At 36.7% G+C, this 22,420-nt stretch overlaps 1 protein-coding gene across 9 annotated transcripts in view; it reads left to right on the forward strand.

Annotated features, from left to right (window-relative positions):
• HDAC9 (histone deacetylase 9) overlaps positions 1 to 22,420 on the forward strand; it is a 1,020,499-nt gene that overhangs the window by 79,308 nt on the left and 918,771 nt on the right. The window lies entirely within an intron of this gene.

Below are 22,420 nucleotides of genomic sequence, written 5' to 3' on the forward strand. Positions count from 1 at the left end.
GGGGGAATCGAGTAACTCAGGTGTGGTGAGGGGATATTACTAGAAAGGGCTACGTCTGCCTGGGCCACATGCCTAAAAAATCAACACCAGAGATTTGCCTATGATTTTAATGGCAGAATCATTGTCTGAGTGGAAGACAATCCAAGACATTGTTGATGGTGTCTGATGATACCTTCTATTTATTGTAAGAAAGAATATTTCTCAAGATAGTAATTCTACTGGAAACCTCAAATAGCAAATTAGAAAGATAGAGACAGTATGTATCTTTGAAAGATAGTTGCTAGGTGAATAAATTTTCCAGTACCCAATGAAGGATTCATTTCACAATCAGTTTAAGCCTGTATTTTTGAAGCTTGCAACCGTACTCATCTGGTTAAGAAAAGGATCATAACTACTGAGAGGAAATACAAAGATCTTTCAGAGCATCCAGACTTTACTTCTAAATCTGATCCTTCACGGAATGGACTTTTCCCTACATTAAAAAAAAAAAAAAAAATCTTGTTTTCTGCCATGGAATTTTCTGCATTGCAGCACAAGCAAGTTAACTATTATAATGCAAAATTTCCCTTTAGGAGGACCCTTGAGAGGCATTTCTCTCTGACAATGCATTAAGATCACTGTGTTTTCCCCTGAGTACATTTGTTTCTATCTTTTTCTTAGCTGTCACTTATTAGATCTGAGACTTTAAACTTTATGGGCCTCACTGTCTCTCATTTCAAAGGCAGGGATGAAAATTTTACCCACCTCATAGGGTTGTGCTGTAGATTAAATGAACTAATATGAATTAAATACATTCATATATCATAAATTTTAGAACAGTGCTTAAACATAACTACTTAGTAAGTGTAAGATGTTTTTGTTGTTATCATGCAATTGGCTGGTGATTCTTACAACTATTCATTTTTTCTTTTTTGCTTTTTCTCCTAAGAACATTAGGATCAAATTTGCTTCTTCTAGTAACTGTTCATTATTTTTTTATTTCCCTTATTCTTCATCAGTTTATTCTTTATCCTGCTACTTTGCATGCACATCTGCAGGCTGCCTCAAATCTTTCTTTGAAATAAAGTGGTTTATCAATCAATCTGCCCATCAGTCTCCTAAAAACTGAATTATGCATCCACCTATGGACAAGAATTATCTCAAGGACATTTAAAGTCTCTGATTGGCTTAAATCTGGTTTCCTGAACCAATCACTTGAAAGAGAGGTGGAATTATTATATTTGACTTGGAAAATCATTACAGCCTTGTCACTGAGGTCAGTCCTTAAAATAGCAAAAGGGAGTGCTGGGATGGAGAATGGAGAGTCAACCTCAATATCAATTACGATAGAGTATCCTAAGTAGGAGAGTATCTTTCTTATCACTGTGTCCTTAGTGCCTTGCACAGTTTCTAGCATGTTATGATAATAAATGAACAAATCATTTTCACCTGGGGAGACATTTTCCATTTGGCAACCTGAGCAAAGGAACCTCAGTTATAGCCACACAATTCCCTTAAATAAAACTTTTATTTTCTAGAAACAACATCTTTCCATCAAGCAAAACTCTAGGATGCTTTTCATGATTTATTCTCTGGCTAATTCACTTAGTAGGACTCTTCCATGCATACTCTGTGCCCTAACATTATCAAATCATAGAGGATCTCTAAAACCAGCGTGGTTTTCCACTCAGACTTGTGTTTGAACATGACATGTTGATTCCTCTATCTAGTAAAAGCACTTACTTTTAAGTCTGGACCTAGATCTCCATCTCTCTGTGGGAAGAGTTTTTTTGCTGACTCCATTAGATAGAACCGGACATGCCAACGTTTATGACCCTCCATGCCAGGTATATGTCCTCATTGTAATCCTCTCTATGTTGTATTTTCTTAACTTGCTGCCCAGGCAATGTGTGCCAGAAAAGGAGAACAGGTTTACAATCAGGCAAAACTAGGTTGGGTTCTTTTTAGCTGTGTAACTAAATCCTGTTACTTAATTTTGCTGAGAGTCAGGCTACTTGTTTTGAAATGAGGATAGTAAAGTCTGTCTCATGAGGTTGTTGTAAAGATTAAATTAGGTAGTATATGTAAAGGTCAAGCACTTAATTGATGCTCGGTAGAAATATAATAGAGTAGGCACTTTATAACTAAAATGTATTTAGCATTATTGCAAGATTCTTGAAAAAGCGAAGATCATGTAACAGATTTATGATGATAGGCTAAAAATCAATATGAACTTCAAATTGAGGCATTAGTTTTTAGAATTAAATTTCTTTTAGGGTTGTAAATATGAAAAGGGTGAATTGTGATTTTAATTTCCTTCTAAATAGCACCTAGCATAGATCATATGTTAATAGACACTCATTAATGATTTTGATGAATGACCTGCAAGCAATTCACCTCCAATCTTCACATCGCCTTGAGGTTCTATCACAGAGTCAAATTTAAGAATGATTAGCATGGTATTAGAGCAGTGGTGCTCCAAAACCTCACCATAAGAATTGGTTTCCAGATGAGGCTATTCTTGAAAGACTTAATTTAAGCTTTTCCACTTAGCATTTAATGTGACTTATTTTGTACAATGACAAAGCTGCAGGTGTTAACAAAATCTAAGAGTTTAAAAATGTGCTTGTGGTATATTTAAAGTGACCAAAATAACTTTTTTTAAGGTTCAAAAATAAACTGTTGACATAAATCACAGAAATACCACTGCTTAAGAAATAAGATTTGTCGCATTTTGTCTTTTTCACTCAGAATTAAATGTTTTCCATAATCTAGCCCCAGTTTACCTTCCAGACACCTCCAGTACCCACTCCCTTCCCAGACCCTCTATAATCCAATCTTAAGATAAAATCTTTCCATGTCTGCCTTTAATTCCACCTTAGCCTCTGATATATTTTAGTGTGGAAACATGTCTTTTCCATTTTTCCTTCCAATTTGAACTGAAGCTCAGGGCCTGGTAGGTGGTGGATGCTCAGGACACATTTGATTAGTGGTGAATGACCCAAAGACAGACCTTGGCTGGGCTATGGATAAATCAGACCTATCCAGTCCATCCTGAAATGGACTGAGGGCCTCATGGGAAGGCCAACTACTAGAGTTTTTAGAGTTATGCCTGGTCTCTGCAGGCTGGTAATAAAAGCTATGTTCAGACTTTCCTGGTAGTATGTTTGATGCATAATGAGTGCATCCTGAGTGGTAGGGGAGCCTAGGTTCACAGACTTGGCCCAGACACAGTGGATGTAGGTCAAAAGGAAAAAGCAATTTTGAATGAATCACAAGGCATATCACATTCTTCAGCCTAGATCTTCTCAACTTCTTCCTTCCTCAGGATTTGTGGCAGAGCAAGAGTTCCCTTTAATGAAAAGAAACAGAACTGAGAGCCACCAAGTGACTGGTGAGCAATTAGTCCCTTTAGTCAGCAAGGCAGAAGGGCAGCACAGTTGGAAAGCTGAATGGGAAGAAGAGGATGCTTAAAAAAAGTATTGGCATCCTTGTCTCCCTGATTCCCCACACTTCCAAACTACTAAGCCTAAAGAAATTTCTAGAATCTTGGCTCTTTCTTAGAGAAACAAGGGAACAGCATTTAAAGTACCTTATAACTCCTTAGAAGAGATTATTTCTCTGTAGGGTCCCTCAGATGGAAGAAACCAAATGTGACATTTCACAATATGGGAAGGGGGAGGCTCCTCGCTAATTGAGAAAACATTTCTATTCACAGTCTTTAGACTGAGATTTAGACTATGCTATTCCCAAATTAACATCTGTTCTTGGTAAAGATAGCATGGCTAAATTCCATTATTTAAAGGATATGGCATGCCTCCATTTTACCATGGTCGGTCTATGGAGAGAGAAATACAATTAGGAACTTTCATAACCTTGTGATTATACCAATTATTCTTTTTACATAGAATAACTTATTCCTCCATTGCTTCCAGAGGAAATCTGAAAAACTGAGCATTAGTCTTAAAATATTGAGTCATCAATAAGAGTTTAAGAGACTGAGAAACCAACAGTTAGTAAACTCACATTCCTCAGCTACCAACTTCCTGCAGAATTAGGCTCAAGATAAATATTATGACCCTTGTAAATCACAAGAAAATACTTTTCTTTGCATATCTAAGTGGCAAAGTGTTAATTTTCAACCCAGTTATGCATACATGATGACTATAATAAATGCTTTCTCTGATTTTAATCAGATGTTGTTCATCCTTTAAAACCTAATTTAAATCCTACACATTTGCCCTCCCTACACTCCCTCAACCCCTATTTATTAAGTTTCTTAAGTTGCAAGACTGCCCTCTTTTTCAACCTCTGAATTTAAAGCATTGTTATCTCTACTTTGCATTTATCCATTTGACAAAAGCTGAAAGACACATAATATGATTGCTCCATCTTTTGTTAACAACTTAGTCACCTTAGCCACTGATTTGTTCATACTTGATTGAATTGGCCAGACAGCCCCAGAAGCTAGAAATTTGGGAGCTCTAGTCTATGAAGTTTCAAGATCATTTTTTAAAGGAATAAATGAACATTTGGCAGGAAGTGCCTGTCATAAACACCATACTGAGTGCGTTCCAGTGGAAAATTTTCAATGGTGAACATTAGTTACTAGCTTTTTGCATGTAGCTCTACACTTTCTATGAATCTTTATGTTTGTCTGTTTCTTATTTTTTAATTAATAAATATTCATTGTTGAAATTTTGAAAAGTATGAAAATGAGTGGGAAAAATTGTCACTCAATATACTACTCATTTTGGCATATTTTTTGCATTTTTGTAACATATTTGAGCCCTTACATATAGTTTCATAGCCTGCTTTTGCATTTGATATTACATGAAAATTTTCCTTAGTCATTTAAAACACCTAGCAACTGACACCTGGGTGGCTCAGCAGTTGAACATCTGCCTTTGGCTCAGGGCGTGGTCCCCAGTTCCAGTTCCTGGGATGAGTCCCTCATCCGGCTCCCTGCAGGGAGCCTGCCTCTCCCTCTGTGTCTATCACGAATAAAGAAATAAAATCTTTAAAAAAGAAACATCTAGCAAGCCTAATTTTTAAAGCAAAACTGAATATTTCTCTTTCCTATTCTTATTCTATGAGTAATTCATGTTAGTTATAGAAATTTCAAATAATATGTTAGTGTCTAAAACAACAGTAATTCCACCACATAAAAAATGCAGTAAAATTTAGTGTATAACTTTCCAAATTTTTGCTTATATGTTTGAAGATAAACCCATCTGTATACATATGTAACACTGGGATCACATTTTGTATTTGGTTTGGCAACTTAATTTACCACTTAATACCTTTTGGACATCTTACTATCTATCATCTATATATCTATAGTTTCCTCTGTTAAACAGTGTGGTATTATTTTACAAAAATAATTTTAATGACTACAAGACGTTCCATTGAATAGATGTGCTATAACCTTTCCTCACTCCTCTCTCCCACTGATACTTTGTTTCTTAGCTTTTATTTTATTTTTTTTAAAGATTTTTTTTTTTACATTTATCTAAGAGAGAGAGAGAGCACGAATAGGAGGAGAGGCAGAGGGAGAAGGAGAAGCAGGCTCCCCACAAAGCAGGAAGCCAGACAAGGGGCTCCATCCCAGGACCATGAGATCATGACCTGAACCAAAGGCAGACAACTGACTGAGCCACCCAGGAGCCCCTGTTTCTTAGCTTTTAAAACTAAAAACTAAGAATAATTCTGAACAAAAAATAATGTTGTGATGAACATCTTGACCTAATGTGACTCTAAACACGTAAAACTATTTCCTTAGAATAGAGTCTCACTCTTGGAAGTATTGATAAAAGTACATGAAAAGTTTAATATGCTTGATAAATATAAATTTTCTTTGGTTTTAATTTAAAACTTCCTTTGCTATTCCTTACTTCATGTAAAATTCTTATATTTACCTACCCTTTACTTTTTAAATATACTACATTCTAGAAGTCTTTTACATTTAAATTTGCATTGCTTTCATTATCGTTGAAGATATTGGACATGCTTTTAAAAAATTTAGTTTGAATTCAGGAAAGACAACTAGATAGATGGCTGTTATGAAATTTGCTTGTAGATTGATTTGATCGTGGTTTCTGGCTCTATCTCTTGCCCTTTGTCAGCTCCTTGGGGAAAGTTTATGACACTAACCACAATTTAGTGTACCCAAAAATATGAAATTGGAACTGCTTTCATTCTATAATAATACCTACTGAGAGATGAGGTTTTATTTAGGAAAGCGTTCAAGTCTGAAGTCTCTTGCCATCTCCTAAGAAATGTGTGCATTCCGAGTTAAAATTTCATGAGAACTTTGCTCAAGGAATTACTTTTCACCTCAGTTCAATGTTAATTTACTTTATGTGTAAGCAAACAGAATGTAGCAATACTATTTCTATCCTAAGAACATATGCACGTTGTTCCATTAGTAGTAATATTTTCATCAGAACATTGTTGAACAGTAGCAAGTGATAACATTTGTAGGCAGTAATCAGAGGCTTGACAGCTTTCCTCACCACTAACATTCTTTCTTCTAGGAGGCGAGAGATGTAAATGGAATAGAACACTTAAGAAAATGATTATTAGCTGATGTTAACTCAGATACCAAGCTGAAGTTGGATCACTGGCTTAAAAAGACAAAGTGATCTTTCAGAGTTGAGTCTTAATGGCTTCGTCTTACAGGCGACAGTCATAACAGAGGGGAATGAAGTAGACTTGTGCAAAATCTCTTCCACACAGAGAAAATAAGGGTTATCATGTGTGTTTCTTCAACAACTTACTACACACTTGAATTGACCAGCCATCTATACTATTTCCTTCTTTCCTCATCAGTTGTAGAAGAATAGTTGCCTCTCCTTCGAAAGATGCTGTTTCTACTCCTTCTTTTGTTGCACTTTTACTTCTATGTCCAGCTCCAAATGCTTCTCTCAACCAGGGTTATAGGAGAGAACTAAGCTCCATAGAATAGGATTTCAGGGGCTGCTCCCCCCACCCGAAATCTCCTAATAATAGCAGAGCGATAGTATCCTCCATTGATACATAAGAGAGAGATTAATTAGTAGCACACAAGGGATGCTTTAGGGCATTAATGTTTAAATATTTACTGTAGTGGAGCCCTGGTGGAGGACATCCTCCTCCAAATTTATTTACCCCTCCACAGTCACCCTTTTTATCCTTTTAAGCTAATTCTTTGGGTATTTACCTCCATCTCGCTGAAAAACAGGCTTGTGTTGTCACTGCTTGATTTTTCAGTTTTAAGTATTATATATACTTTTTCCTCACAGTGAAAAATGAAGACTATGGTATATAGAAAAATAGTTCTCCAAACATATCACACCATAACCCTTGAAACTTACAAATGTTCCTTCATTTGTAACATTGCATAAGTGATTAAGCTAAGGATTTTGAGATGTGGAGATTATTTTGGATTTTCTGGGGTGGGCCCTAAATTCCATTACAGATGTCCTTATAAAATGGAGGATTACACACACAGAAGAGGAGGTTCTGTGACCATAAAGACAGCTTGCAGTGATGTGGCCAGCAAACCAAGTACTGCTGGCAGCTGCCAGAAGCTGGAAGAGGCAAGGAACAAATTCTCCTCTAAGATATCCAGAGGGAACCTGGCCCTCTTAATACCTTATTTCAGCCCAGTGAAGCTGACTTCACACTTTTGCCCTCTAGAACCGTTGGCCTCTCCATACTCACATTCTACCCTTCTCTATCCCTATGCCCTATGAGGCTGCTTATATGTCTATGAGTTCCCTTAATCTCTTGCTTCCAGTTAGGTTCAGCCAATGGGAGTTTCATCAGGAGTAAGAGGAAGGTGAGTTCGGTGTATTTATTTTCCTGACTCCCACCCTGGAGTATCATCCTAGTGATGTTGTTCTGCAGTCAAACTTAACAGCTCTTTTCATTATGGTTCTCTGTATAGGACTGTCCTAGATTCCAGTGATTGTGTTCCTACCTTGTTTTCTTAGCCCCACTATTATTAGTACTGGGGAATTGTACTATTCTACCCTGATATATCACGCCTTTACTAAAGCTTCCTTAAATTATCCTAATTTGAGAGTACAACCTGTATGCTGTTGGGACCATAATTAGGCCATAGCCAGAGATAAATACTTGGAGTATGCCATTGTTTCCTGCTAGACCCCAAATACTGAATGAATAAATGAATGAATGAATGAATGAATGAAACTTCCATTATCATTGTTCCGTAATGACTTTGTTGCTCTTCTATTATCTCCTTAAGACTGAAAACCATTAAAGGGCAAGGACTAATTATAGCCCTTGAGTTTAACACAGTATTTAGCACATAAAGTACTCTTGACAAGAAGTTACTTAATACCAAATGAATTTGATTTAGAACCTGAATCTGGTTTCCCTATTTACTAACCATTTGACCTGGCTTAGTACCTTGCGTTCTCCAAGATATACTTTTTAAAAATATTAGTATCTACTTTACATTAAATATATTTATCCCTTACTTGGTTTTTATAAATGTCAAATTAAATAACATATATAAACACATTGTAAATTGTAGAGATGCTTTTTAAATGCAAGAATTCACTTCAAGGACATGATATACACATACTACTGATGGTCTAGAGGAAATAGCTGTTGAGCAATGAATGCCTTAAATTTCTTTTGTATGTGGCTTTTTAGCACATTTGAGGTGTTTTTTTTTTTTTTAATTAAAGAGAAAGTGATCTGGACCATTTTCTTTGGAAGGCTACTACAGTGACTATAGATTTATTTTAATTTCAGAGAATAAATGTCTAAAGCTGTGACTCTTTTGATGAAGGTTCAGTTTATTTCCTTTACCCCAACACTGTGAGAGTGCAGGACAAATGTGGGCATCTACAGGCAGGAACCTATATAAAAACCTATACAGTAATAGATTGTTGAATATCAGTTTTGTTTGGGGGAATCACCAATCATTGGCTTGTCCTATCCAAACAATGAAACAGGCTCAAATATCTTTAATAGAAATCAGAATTCAGTTATATTATTCTGACTTTTTTTCTTGATTTACATATCTCAATGTTGATTATTCATCCTGCATTTAACAGACTGGGTCCAGCCTGCTTCCATGAGCCTCAGCTACATTGCTGGCTTGGCTTGAAAGGCAGGCATGTGACACAGCATTTATCTTCATTAAGTACATGAAGAAACTAAATGTAAAGATAATGAATGAGTTTCAGTTATAATAACAATAATAGAAATAATAAGTGCTAGCAATTATGGAGTACTTACTTTGTGCCAGGTACTATACTAATCACTTTATAGGCAATAACTCACTTAATCTTTGCAATACCCTATAAAGTATACAAAACTATTATGCCTTCATTTTATAGATGAGGAAACTGAGGCACAGAAAGGTTGTGATTTGCTTATTGAGCTAGTAAAGGGAAAAGCCAGAATTTGAACCCAGGCTTTTTCAAATTCTAGAGCTCTCAACCTCCTATGCTATGTTGCCACTAAAAAATGACAAATGGAAGGCTTAAGAATAACACTTTTGAACCCTAGTCCATTACTCTTCTTGAATAGTAAGCTTTAACCAAATTCATGCCTTGTCCACATTCATCTACTAACTGGAAATACAAAATATCTAAATTTTATGGTCCTCATGTGTGGGAAAATTTCCAGACCAGTAATAAATACACAAAATAGGGGCACTTTGGTGGCTCAGTTGGTTAAGCACCCGCCTTTGGCTCAGGTCATAATCCCAAGGTCCTGGAATCAAGCCAGGTTAGGCTTCCTGTACAGCACAAAGTCCTTCTCCCTCTGCCCCTTTCCCTTGCCTCCTGTGCATGCACGTTCTCTTTCTCTCAAATAAATAAATAATGTCTTGTAAAAAATATACAAAATATCTTTATTTGGAGGATAAATTGAAAAAGAACTATTTCATGGAAAGCTTCAGTTGTCCATCTGAGTAATCTGTTGTAACATAGTTGGTTTTGATTACCTCAAATATAATGTTAATGTTTTTATTTCTTCTATATTCCTTTAGTCCTTTCTTCTGTCCATTCATCCTTCTATCTGCTTTCCTTTCTTATCCCACCCCCACCTATATAGTATTTGTGTATATTTCTGTATACTGTACACACCTGTATAACTTCAGGTGCATGTTTTAATATTTGTTTAAGTATAGAAAAAACACTAATTTATATTTAATATGAAAAATCCTCAGCTAAAAAATATTCACAAATAATTACAGTTTTTTCCTCTTTTAAGGAAGGTACCATGACTAGGTCTGAGAGAAATGATGGCTTAGATGTCCTTTGATGATTTATTTTTAGTAAATAGATCAAAATCATTTCTGAATAGCATAACAACAGCTATGTGTAAATGAGTGTTTTTAAATACTTAAAGGTACTTGAAAATAATTACCTTAAATAGTTTAAATAGTTTTCATGAAATTTTGTGGAAAATACACTTATTTAACAAAGACTTTCTTTAGAGGTAGTGCAAACATTAATCTGGCCTCCTTCTGAATAATTACAAATTCAGCTTTAGCGGTGTGTGAATTAAAGAGGTATTATTGCTTTTCTAATGCTGTTCATTCCAATTGGAAAAATTAAGAAAAATAAGGATAGTGTTGTCTGATTCTTTTTAAACATATCACAGTGTTTGGTATCAAAAGTGGGCACTAAGTATTGCTGATTGATGAGAATGAAAGGACAATTGTGCTCCAGGTGTGCATTTACCAATGTTAATGGACCCTTTTGGGGGATGAAATCACAGGAAATGGAAGCTACTTTTACAAAAGAAGAGAAAGAGAAACAAAAATTTGGTTCGTAAGTCATTTTTTTTCTGGTTGTTTTAGAATTTCCATTTTTAGATGAATTTCTCACTTGTGTGAATTTATGAAAGGCAAATTACGACTTCCAGTGTTTTTCTCTCAAGCTACCCACTCGATTTTCCATTCTACCTTCCCCAAATGATTCCATTCTGTTAGAAATTTTATATGTAACTCTGTTTACACAAGAAGTGAACTGCAAGAAATGGATTGGGATTTGGGGTTTGGACTACACCTGTCTTTTATATCTCCTCCTGCATATCTACTCATAGTAAGACAGTGTTCAGTAGGTAACCTGCCTTAACCTGAGCTAACCCAAGTGACTTGGAGTAAAACACACTAGTGGGTGAAATAGCCAAATGAAACTCTACTATTTGCACAGGATCAATTGGAAGGTGTGTGGTATTGAGACTTGATAAAATCCTCAAAATAAAGGTCAAGATGAAGACCTTGACATTCTCAAATACTCATAGCACAAAATTCACTTATTAAATTCATTCAATCAATTTTCATCACATGCCTGCTATGTACCACATACTGTTCCAGGCAGTTAAGGATGCAACACCTCTTTAGATAAAAATCTCTAACCTGTGGAGTTTGCCTTATGTAGAAGTGGGGGAAGATATATAATACTCAAATAAATAAGTAAAAAATACAGTACATTAATTGGAGATAGGTACCATTATGGTAGAAATAAAGAGGAACAGGAAGTAAGGAATGACAGAATGTGAGCGGGGTGGGCTGTCTATTTTAAGGAGGAGATTTGTGAGTACATACTGAAGTATCAAGGGTGGGGTTGTGCATGTATTAGTAGAAGAGCATTGCTGCAGAGGAAACAGCAAGTGCAGAGAGTCTGGAGAGTGGTGTGCCTGGCATGTTTAAGGGACAGTAAGGAGACTGATGGAAAATGAGAGGCAGAGGGTGCCTGGGTGACTCAGTCAGCTAAGTGTGTGCCTCCGACTCAGGTCATGATCCTGGGGTCCTGGAATTGAGCCCCGATTTGTGTTCTCTGCTTAGGCAGGAGTCTGCGTCTCTCTCTGCTTCTCCCCTTTGCTTGTGCTGCTCTCTCTCTCTCTCAAATTAATAAAATAAAGTAAAATAAAATAAAATAAAATAAAATAAAATAAAATAAAATAAAATAAAATAAAATAAAATAAAATAGAAAACGAGAGGCAGACCTATAGAATATATGTAGGCCATTGCTAAGACTTTGGCTTTTATTGTGTTTTATTGGTTTCTGTCCTGATAATAAGCTGGACAGGGACAAGAGAGGAAGCAGGAAGACTAGTTAAGAGGCTACTGAACTGTTCTAAGTGAGAGGAAATGATGGCTTTGGTGGAGTTGTGGAGGTGGAGGGACATAGTCAGATTCTAGATGTATTTCGAAGGTAAAGCACCAGGGTTTGCAATGGATTGCATGTAGTTTCTGAGAGAAAGAGAGCAATTGAACATGAAACCAAATTTTGGGCCTGAGTAGTTGGAAGTTTGGAGTTGTTATTAACTGAGGTGGGAAAAACTGTAGTGGTGTTGGATTGCAGAGGGAATATCAGATGCCTGGTTAGGGATATCTAAGTGAATGTGTTGCATAGCAGCCACAAAGCCTGGAATGGAGAGATCTGGCTGGGGGATACATCTGGAAGCCATCCATACATGGGTGGTATTTAAAGAGATAAGCATCAATTTGCTCGTGAGATCAAATTTCCAATTCCAATGTTGTCTTTTTAGACAGTGATGGTACAAACAGGTTGATTTTAGATACTTTGACATGCTTGAAACTTGTCTGATGATCGTATTGAACACATATCTTTTCTCCAATTTTGCTTTCACCTTAACCATTGTTTTCACTGTGAATGCACCTGTTGGCAGATGGGGCTGGCCTCTAGTGAGCAGTCTAGGCCTTCCAAACTCAAGGCCCCTCAGAGACAGTACTCAGACTTTGTTGTAGTTCAAAACAAAACAAAGTAAAACACAGTAGAAAACACATGAAAAATTTATTGTGGATTTTGTGGTTTGATAGAGAGGAAAGTTGACATGACACACCACATATATAAAATGTAACAGAAACTTCCCCCTTCTTTGTTCCTTTCCTTCAAAGCTTTTCCGAGGCTATCAGCTGTCACACCTTCACTCTCTTCCTTCACCACCTCCACTACCTCTCAGATCCCTGCTTACCACCCAGACGATTCACTTCTGGTTTTTGGCTTGCTTACTCTCCACTCTCTGTAAAACAAAACTTCTCCCCACATGTAGCCAAATCTATTCACGAAGCAGTTTAGCCACCTTCTACTGTAACTCATGTTCTAATTTTAACATTTTTCAGTCTTCTCTACTATCACGGATATTATACTGTGCTGTCCAAATCCCCTGTTCAGAAATAAGGGACTCCCTCCCTCAGCTGATGGGAAGAGGTATCCTCTGTTGTGGAGAGCTTCCTTGCCCAAATTCATGCCTTTGAACTAAGGATAAAAATGGCCCAGCCTCCTCACCCTGACGCAGGACAACTGGAAAGGGCCATCCCAGCTTCAGAGCTCATTGCAGGTTCAGTCGAGGCCGTGAGGGGTTATGCTACAGGCCAGCTTCTCCCTCTGCCCAGTCCTGCTGCTTTCCCTTCCCACTAGGGAGAAGAGACTTCTGCTTCCTAAACACTCTGTACACGGTCCTCTTTCTCCGAGTTCACTTTCTGGGGAAACCAGCTGTAATACTCCCTCAGTGTCATCTCCTTCCAGAACATTTGAGATTGAGAGAGTTTTTCTCACACTTGTTCTGAGCTGCCTGCCCTGGGCTGCTTCTCCTCATCATGCGCTCGGAGCTCACTCCTTTCCTGGAACTGTCATATTGCTCTGTTCTGGTAGGCGCCCTTCTAAAGGACTCTCTAGGTGGCAAGCCCCATTTCTTTCACTGCTCTATGTTTTTATTTCCTAAAAATCACCCACGCCAGGCTACAGAATATATCAGAATTATTAAAGCATTCCGGGCAACCGAAAGCATCACAACTAAATATGACTGACAGTGCAAAGAGAGTAGCACAAAATGTTAAACCCATTATTGGGGATCCCTCATGGACACACCCCAGGTTTTTATTATACTATTTGTTTTGAAATCCTTATCTCACTCACCATCTGCCTACACCCCCCTACTCTTCCACCCACCTCCTCCCCTGCAAACAATGCAATAAGCACATTCTTTTTCAAACATCCACACTATACTCTCCCTTCTTTTTTTTAGAGAAATCCTACCCTCAACCTATAAAAGTTCTAGGATCATTTTCCTAAGTCCATTCCAGGGGGTATTAATCCTATTTCTAAAGTCTGGGCATCAACTGCATAGGGGGCACTGGCACTTCAAGTGTCTCCTATAGGGTCTAGTTATCAATGTAATGTGACAAACCTGTCTCCTCAGTTTCCCTAGGCATCCAGTGGTTCACAATTAAATTGTCTCCTAAGGGCAAACTCTTTCTGAACATTTTTCAGAGCCAGTATTATCTAACTGTGAATCTCCCATATTGTATCTACTGGCTGATTCCCTGTTTAGGGGGTTGTGTTATTTCCAATTCTTGAGTTATGAGTTGACTTATTTTTCATTTAAGCTTTCTCTTAGCTTCTAAATCAGTTATAATTCATCTATCTTTTTCTGCAACCTCTTACATTGTAATGTTGGTGTCTTCTTTCTCACGCTTTCTGTTTTCATGGATTTGTTATTTTAAAAAATCATTATTGTCGGTTTAATGGGATTATGGTAGAACTCAAGACAAATACATGTTCAGTCCACTGTTTAACTGAAGTTCCAAATACAGTGCTCTCAAACAGTTAAACTTTTTCTTCATAGTTTAAAGAAAATGGTAGAAAAGTCATTATTATGAAATATGGGAATTAGTCACCAAAAGAATTTGTTGTAGCATAAATATTTTGGCTGCCATTGAGGTTAAACCATATTGAAATAGGAGGAAAGAGGATTTCCTAATAATTCCAAATGAAATATATTAAAATAGCTTTTCAATATAGGGATTTGTGAATATATCCTATTAGTTCTTCTGAAATTCTCCAGTCCTTTCTGGGGAAGTCTTCATCCTTTTAAAACTTCTAAGTGAGAAAAGCAAGCAGGAAAGAATATTTTCACCAGTAAGCTTTTTCTTAACATTGATTTATGTCTTTTGTGCCCTATTTTTTTACTTCAGTCTTTGTCAGTCTATAAAGTAACATATTTTAAAAATTGTGGATGTATTTCATATTTAAAGAAGAAAAATATGCCTTTCTTACTAGTAAGCCAAAGAATTAGGAAAAATAGCACTCTGTTCTCAAGTGTTAAATGGACAAGTGTGAGAAATGCACAAGGCAGTAGGGAAAAATGATACACATTTAAGAAATATTGTAGTCCTGGGGCACCTGGGTGGCTCAGTGGTTGAGCATCTGCCTTTGGCTCAGGGCATGATCCCAAGGTTCTGGGATCAAGTCCCGCATCGGGCTCCTTGCATGGAGCCTGCTTCTCCCTCTGCCTGTGTCTCTGCCTCCCTCTCTCTCGCTCTCTCTCTCTATGTCTCTCATGAATAAATAAATACAATCTTTAAAAAAAAAAAAAGAAATGTTGTAGTCCTTATCTGCAGGGGATACATTCCAAGATTCTCAGACGATGACTGAAACAATAGATATTACTGAACTCTGAACTCTATAGATACTAATTTTTTCCCTGTACATACATATGTATGATAAAGCTTAATTTATAAGTTAGGCAGAATAAGAAATGAACAATAATAACTGATAATAAAGTCGAACACTTCTAACAATACACTGTAATCAAACTAGGGTAATGTGATCTCTGTCTCATATCTTACTGTACTGTACTCATCCTTCCTCTTGTGAGAATGTGAGATAAAATGCCTACGTGATGAGATGAAGAGAGGTGACTGATGTAGCATAATGACAGCGATGATGCGTCAGAAGGAAGGTCATCTGCTTCTGAACCCGAGGCTGACTGCCGGTAACAGAAACCATGGAAGGCCCAACCACAGAGAAGGGGAGGACTACTGTACATTTCAAATATAAAATCCTTTTTTAAAGCACTGAAATATGCAACTGCTGTGAGTAATACCATGTAAAATATAGTTGCTGAGTTCTATTTTTCGAGGGTTTTCAACTGATACTAGAAAATTTTTGTTCAAGTAAAGAAGATCAAAGTCTCTTTTTGAAGAGCAAAAAGATGTCATTGATGGGACGACAGATTTACAGTACTCTGGATTCATTAGAGAAAGTCCATTTCTTTAAGGTATAAAGATTAAAGCATCCAGAAGAGATATAATGCTGACATTATCTTTAAAAAATACAAATAAACACCAAACCTGGAAGAATAATGAGGGAAAATGCAGTTCTAAAGCAACAGGAAGAGTTTAACCTTTTCTTTACTGGATTGGGGGGACTAACCCACATTCATTGAGTCAGTCACATTCATTGTTTTGCTGATTATTTTCCAATCTTTAAAGATGATTTCTATCGATTTCTTTGACTCTTTTCCCGAAAACGTCCTTGTTCCCCTTGTTCAGTGGCTTTCATATGTACTATCATGCTAATGAAATAACCAAATGTAGGTGACCACAGTTTTCCATTCTCTTTATATACAGTGGTAAGTCTCAAATCTGAAGCTTCTTGTTCTTCCAGTTCTCCTAACACCAAGTGAAGATATTAGACTATCTGTTCTGGAAGTATTGAACACCTTCTGTTGAAGATTGATAGGAATGTTACTTTCTTTAATTGTGGCCCCTAAAAAGACACCAGAGTGCTTTTCTGAGACAACTACTTCTAAACCAGATTTCTTTTGGGTCCATAATTCAAATACTTTGTATGTTCCACTTCAAAGCAACTTGCTACATTCATGTCAATACTATTATTGTGTTAGATATATCCATTGAAGACACACGTGTATCTTAAGTTGAAACACACACATACACACACACATTGAGAAAAGTGATCCTTCCCTGGCTGGTGAAGCTAAAGCTTGGAGGAATATACACATGTATACCTCAAATGACATTATGAACATCCCAGATTAAAAAAAAAAAAAACAAAACTATTTATTTATTTATTTATTTATTTATTTATTTATTTATTTTTAAAGATTTTATTTATTTATTCATGAGAGACACACACAGAGAGAGAGGCAGAGGCACAGGCAGAGGGAGAAGCAGGCTCCATGCAGGGAGCCCGACATGGGACTCAATCCGCTGTCTCCAGGATCACGTCCTGGGCTGAAGGCAGTGCTAAACCACTGAGCCACTCGGGCTGCCCACCAGATCTTTTTTTTTATTAAAAAGATCTATTTATAAAAAAAAAGATCTATTTATTTATTTGAAAGATACAGAGATAGGGAAAGGGCACACAGAAAGAGAAAGAGAGAGAGAGAGAATCTCAAGCAGATTCTGTGGAGCCCAACATGGAGCTTGATCTTGCGATCCTGAGATCATGGCCTGACCAGAAATCAAGAGTTGGATGCTTAACTGACTGAGCCACTCAGGGACCCCATTTAATCACAGATTCATGGAAAACATTGGAATTCTAGATTTTGGTGAGCTCCCTGATGTGCTTTAAAGCAGTATTCAATCATAGTCTTGTGATGGATGGAATTATATGGTAGCTGCAGTCAGAACATTTTGTGGTTGACTGATTCAAAACCTTATTCTTAGGATAGGGGGATTTTAGCCAATATTACAGCCTAAGCAGAATGAAACATGGCACAAGCAAAGGGGTAAAGAGGGTTTGCGTCACTCCATATAGAGGTGTGGACAGTTTAGAGGAGTCAACAAGTAACAGAGCAGTAGCTAGAGAAGTACCTACAACACAGCAATAGTAGCAAGTTCGTGATGTCTCTCAGCCTGAGATATTGAGAGGTGAGAGCATTTGAGCAGAACCCTGTGAGAGTTGCATTTATGAGAGCTCCAGGCTGAGGAAGAATGTAGTCATTGCCAAACTAGGGCCCAGCAGGCAAAGCTGGAGTGACGGGATGAAATATCCAGTGTAACTTCTTTCTCCAAGCCTCCCACTGGCAAAACCCAACCAGGAGCCCAAAGGCAAGGAAGCCCAGGTGGTACAGTCTGCAGAGGCCAGTGTTCTGGGCAGACAGCCAGATGGAGAAGAGAGGTGTTCTGGAGGGAATGGATGAAATGTTCCCTGTAAAATGAAAATGTGAGCCGATTACTTTGAATCTGAAATTACATTGAAATTAAACTGAAACTGTGACTGTAAAACTCAGCTACTGATTACCGATTACACAAAGGCACACATGATAAAGAGGAGAGCATAAACGAAGAGTTAAGATTGAAGCCCCAAATGAATTGACACATTTAATAATGTGCTCAGTCAATATTGTATTTATCTATTTATCCATCCAGTTATCTCTTTGTCTATTTGAAGTAAGTGGTTTACCATAAAATGTGACTTATATTTGAAGCCTAATTTCATTTTTAATTAAAAAAAAAGCTTTCCCTCAGAGACCGAGAATTAGAAGCCTAGATTAATAGGTATGAAAGAAATATATAACATTTTATGTGATAAGTTTTTGTGATAATTAAGTTCAAAGTGCATATGCAAACACAAGTGGGTAATTTCATGTTCAAGAGCTAGGGAAAGAAAAGGGAGAAGAAACTGGGCCTGTTGGAGCAAATGAGAGAGGATTGGCTTGAGTTAGATTAGTTACTAGGGAAAGAGTGCCTCCAAGAAACTCGAAAGGTAAGTAACAAATAGCATTACTTACTCATTTCTTCACACTTGGTCCCTAGAAACAAGTCTATAGTAACAGCAACGAGATCTTCCTTTCCTCACAGTGAGAAAATTAATGAAAATTTATTTGTACTAGAATATAGTCAACATCAGATTCTTATTTTGATGGATGTGGGACATAGCGAAAGAACTGATAGGGTGAAAAAAAGGGTGAAAGTTAAGTTGTGGGTTTGGAAAATACACTTATTGATTGATCCTACATACATTTCATGGGATTGTGCAAATTTGGGCTTTAATTCTGTATACTCCTGTCTATTCCTTTTAGCTCATTCTGGAATGATACACATGAGACAAAGAAAGTTTTAACAGTTTTTTGTATATTATATGTAGAGGCTCATTACCAGAGATATAATTTACAAATATTTTCTCCCATTCTGTGTGTTGGACTTTCATTTTCTTCTTCTTTTTTTTTTTTAAAGATTTTATTTATTTATTCATAACAGACATGGGCAGAGAGAGAGCAGGCTCCCTATGGGGAGTCCAATGTGGGACTCGATCCCAGGATCCCAGGATCACACCCTGAGCCAAAGGCTGATGCTCAACCACTGAGCCACCCAGGTGACCTGACCAATTTAGTTTAAAAAAGCAGATATATTCCTCATGCCATCGGAATTCATTCATTGTCATGCTGTTATTTGTTCACTATCTTTATATCTGAGGTCTTTGTTTATGTTTCCTTTTACTGAGTAAAATATATGTTCTATGGCCTCATAGCAAAGTTGATCATTTGGTCAGTAAAAGATTTGACCTCTGAGCACTACCACCCTTAAGACAAGTCTGTGTTATCCTCTGCTCTGTTCCACCATTGTCATACATCTCCATACTTTTAGGTTATTACATTTAACATGGTAATTTATGAAAACTTAGTTATAAAATCTTTGTGTTTTCTAAGAATTTTTGGTCAATAACAGATAACTTAGAAACTGTTTATTCCTATTCTTTGGCTTAGAAGAAATAATGCTTATATATTTCAAATATAAACCCACATTACCACAAATTATTAAAAGAAAAAAAGACGATGGCAATAATGAGAGTTAATTTACTTAATGCTTTCTGTGTTCCTGAATTGCATGAAAATAAAAATTATGAATTTGGAACTCACTGAAGAGCTCATTATGCAATAAAATGCACAGAATAAGATTTTCAAACACTTCATAAATTTTAAGAAAAATTCCCCTACATGTTCCAATTATATTTAATCATACATTATTACAGCTTTCAATGATCAAAACTATTGTAAAACAATTTTTTGTTAATAATTACTTGCCACACTAATCATTTTCTAAATTTGAATTTTCTTAAGGCTATTTTATGGATATATCCTGTCCTCTTAGGCAGCCATAAGGAACCACAGAAAAGAAGGTATTCCTTTTCAGGCAATTATAATTATCTTTAGAGAAGGAAGGTACATTCTAATATTCTTAATGCTCAGGAATAATAACAGCAAAATTAACAGCAAAAGATTTAGGATGAGAAACCAGAAGAGGAGGGCTATAATGGCAAACTGACTTTAAATACTAAACAAGTAATACCAAAATGTATTGGGAATTTTTTACTGAGTCTGTTACCATGTACGGAATTTTGGTTCAGAGGAAGAGGGTAAGTTAGAGGAGGATGATAGGCACGCTTTCCTTTTCTTTTTTCTTTCTTTTCTCTTTCTCTTTTTCAGTACTTAAACAGAAAAGGTAAATTAGACAGGGGTTAGTTATACTGAGGGGAGGATACTAATATAGAAGGTATGTCTTAGATCAGAGAGGGCTCTTGCTTTTGGACTAATTAAGACCTACTGTGGTCCTGGGCTGGTCGTTAAAACTTCTGGATCTCAGTTTCCTCTTATGTAAGATTGAGTTGGATTAGATGTGATCATTAAAATCAGGGTAGTGAATATCTGAAATTTCATGTAATTCTGTAACTAAGCATTCTTTAAATTTTATTATTTTTTTAAAGTAAGATCTACACCTAATGTGGGGCTCAAATTCGTGATTCTGAGATCAAGAGCTGCATTCAGCACATTCTTTTTAAAATAATGGGGGCACCGGGGTGGCTCAGTCAGTTGAGCATCTCACTTTTGGCTTTGGCTCAGGTTGTGATCTCAAGTACCCTGAGATGGAGCTCCAGGCCAGGTTCCATGCTCAGTGGGGAGACTGCTTAGGATTGTCTGCCCCTCCTCCCACATGCTTCCCCCCTAAAATAAATAAATAAATAAATCTTTAAAAATATTGAATAATGAGAATTTTCTGGTAAAGTCAAAATCAATATTTTTGAAACTTAACTTTGGGGGTATGGCAGATATTACAGGTTGGTTTCTTCACCCATTCAAACTCTCTTTTCCTTGTCTTTCTCTAGTATAGGGGGTGGAAAAAGAAATAACAAGTAAATATGAAATAAAATGTGCTATTCCAGTTTCTTTTGCAGACAGAATTGATATGACAAAGGTCAGTGAGAACTAAGGAGAAGACTTTAGGACTGCCAGGGAAGTCTCTGTTTTCCCTGAAACATGTGTTACCCTTTTTATATTCCCCCTTATGTTATCCTCTAGAAAATAGATTTGATGGCCGGAACTGCAGCAGCCATTTTGTGATAATAATAAAAAGGCCCTGACCAACCACTAAGCCTTGCCTTTCTATCCTTCAGCTACCAAACCAAGATCAGCAGCTTCTTATCTTTAGATTTCTTACAGTGTTAACAAATAAATAAATAAGCCTTTTTAGTTTGTACAAGCCACTGTTTATTCAGATTTTCCACAGATGAAAGTAAACTTTAATTCTTGAGGGACTGAAAATAGATTCCCTTAAAAAAGGCATCCTAAAATTTGTATGTATATTCATATGGTGAACAACATTATGCAACTGTGTGAACACCCTAAGTTCAAAAGGCAACATGAACTTTATGCCTTCATATCATAAGGTAACATATTAGAGCTGAAATATAACTTGATGATTACTTCAAGCATACTGAAAAATAACCTACAAATAGCATTCATTTGTTCATGTTCTTCCTTTTACTTAAATGGCATAAAACTTATTTATGTTAAAAACTATTTTCTAATAAGGACTTTACCTACCAAAATTATGTATAAATGTAGACATACACCTATAAACGTAAATTTAGATTTTGAAATATTTTCTTTCAATGTCAGTTGATTAGCTGTAGATTTGAGGTACCTTAAAATGAAATATTGTAAAAATGGATATGAAAGCTATTCTTTTAAAAGAAATTCACTGTGGGGGCACTTGGGTGGCTCAGTCAGTTGAGCATCTGCCTCTGGCTCAGGACATGATCTCTGGGTCCTGGGATCAAGCTCCACATTGGGCTTCCTGCTCAGCAGGGAGCCTGCCTCCATCTCCCTTTCCCTCTGCTCCTCCCCCTGCTCACACACTCTCTCTTTTTCTCAAATAAATATTTTTTTAAAATAAAAAAATAAAAGAAACACTGTGAAAGTATAAAAAGGCAAGGTTTTCCTTTGATTGTTTCATAATTCAAAAACTTGGTTTGGCAGCCTACTAATGGTGACATGATAGCAGCACTTCATATTTGCATGTGACTAATTGCAGTTCAGAGTATTTCATAAATGAGCAATGGATTGTGATTAAACCTTACTATGACCCACACATTTTTGCATAAGAAAGGAATTATTAAAAATAGAGGCAGCATATTCATCCAGTTTCCATTCAAAATTTAGCAAGGGAAAGAAATCCTTAATGGGTCACATTACAACCTCTATTACTGCACAGACTTCTCCCTTCAATGGGGAATTCCTGACCAGATGATGAGCAATACAATATCCATTGTTGCAGACCTAGAAATGGACAAAATTAATTGAGAATGAAATAGTCACTTAAATCCCCTAAGGAAGTATTATCAGCAATCATGAGAAA

The sequence above is a fragment of the Canis lupus genome, chromosome 14 (genome assembly GCF_003254725.2).
Source record: "Canis lupus dingo isolate Sandy chromosome 14, ASM325472v2, whole genome shotgun sequence".
Lineage (NCBI taxonomy): Eukaryota > Metazoa > Chordata > Mammalia > Carnivora > Canidae > Canis > Canis lupus.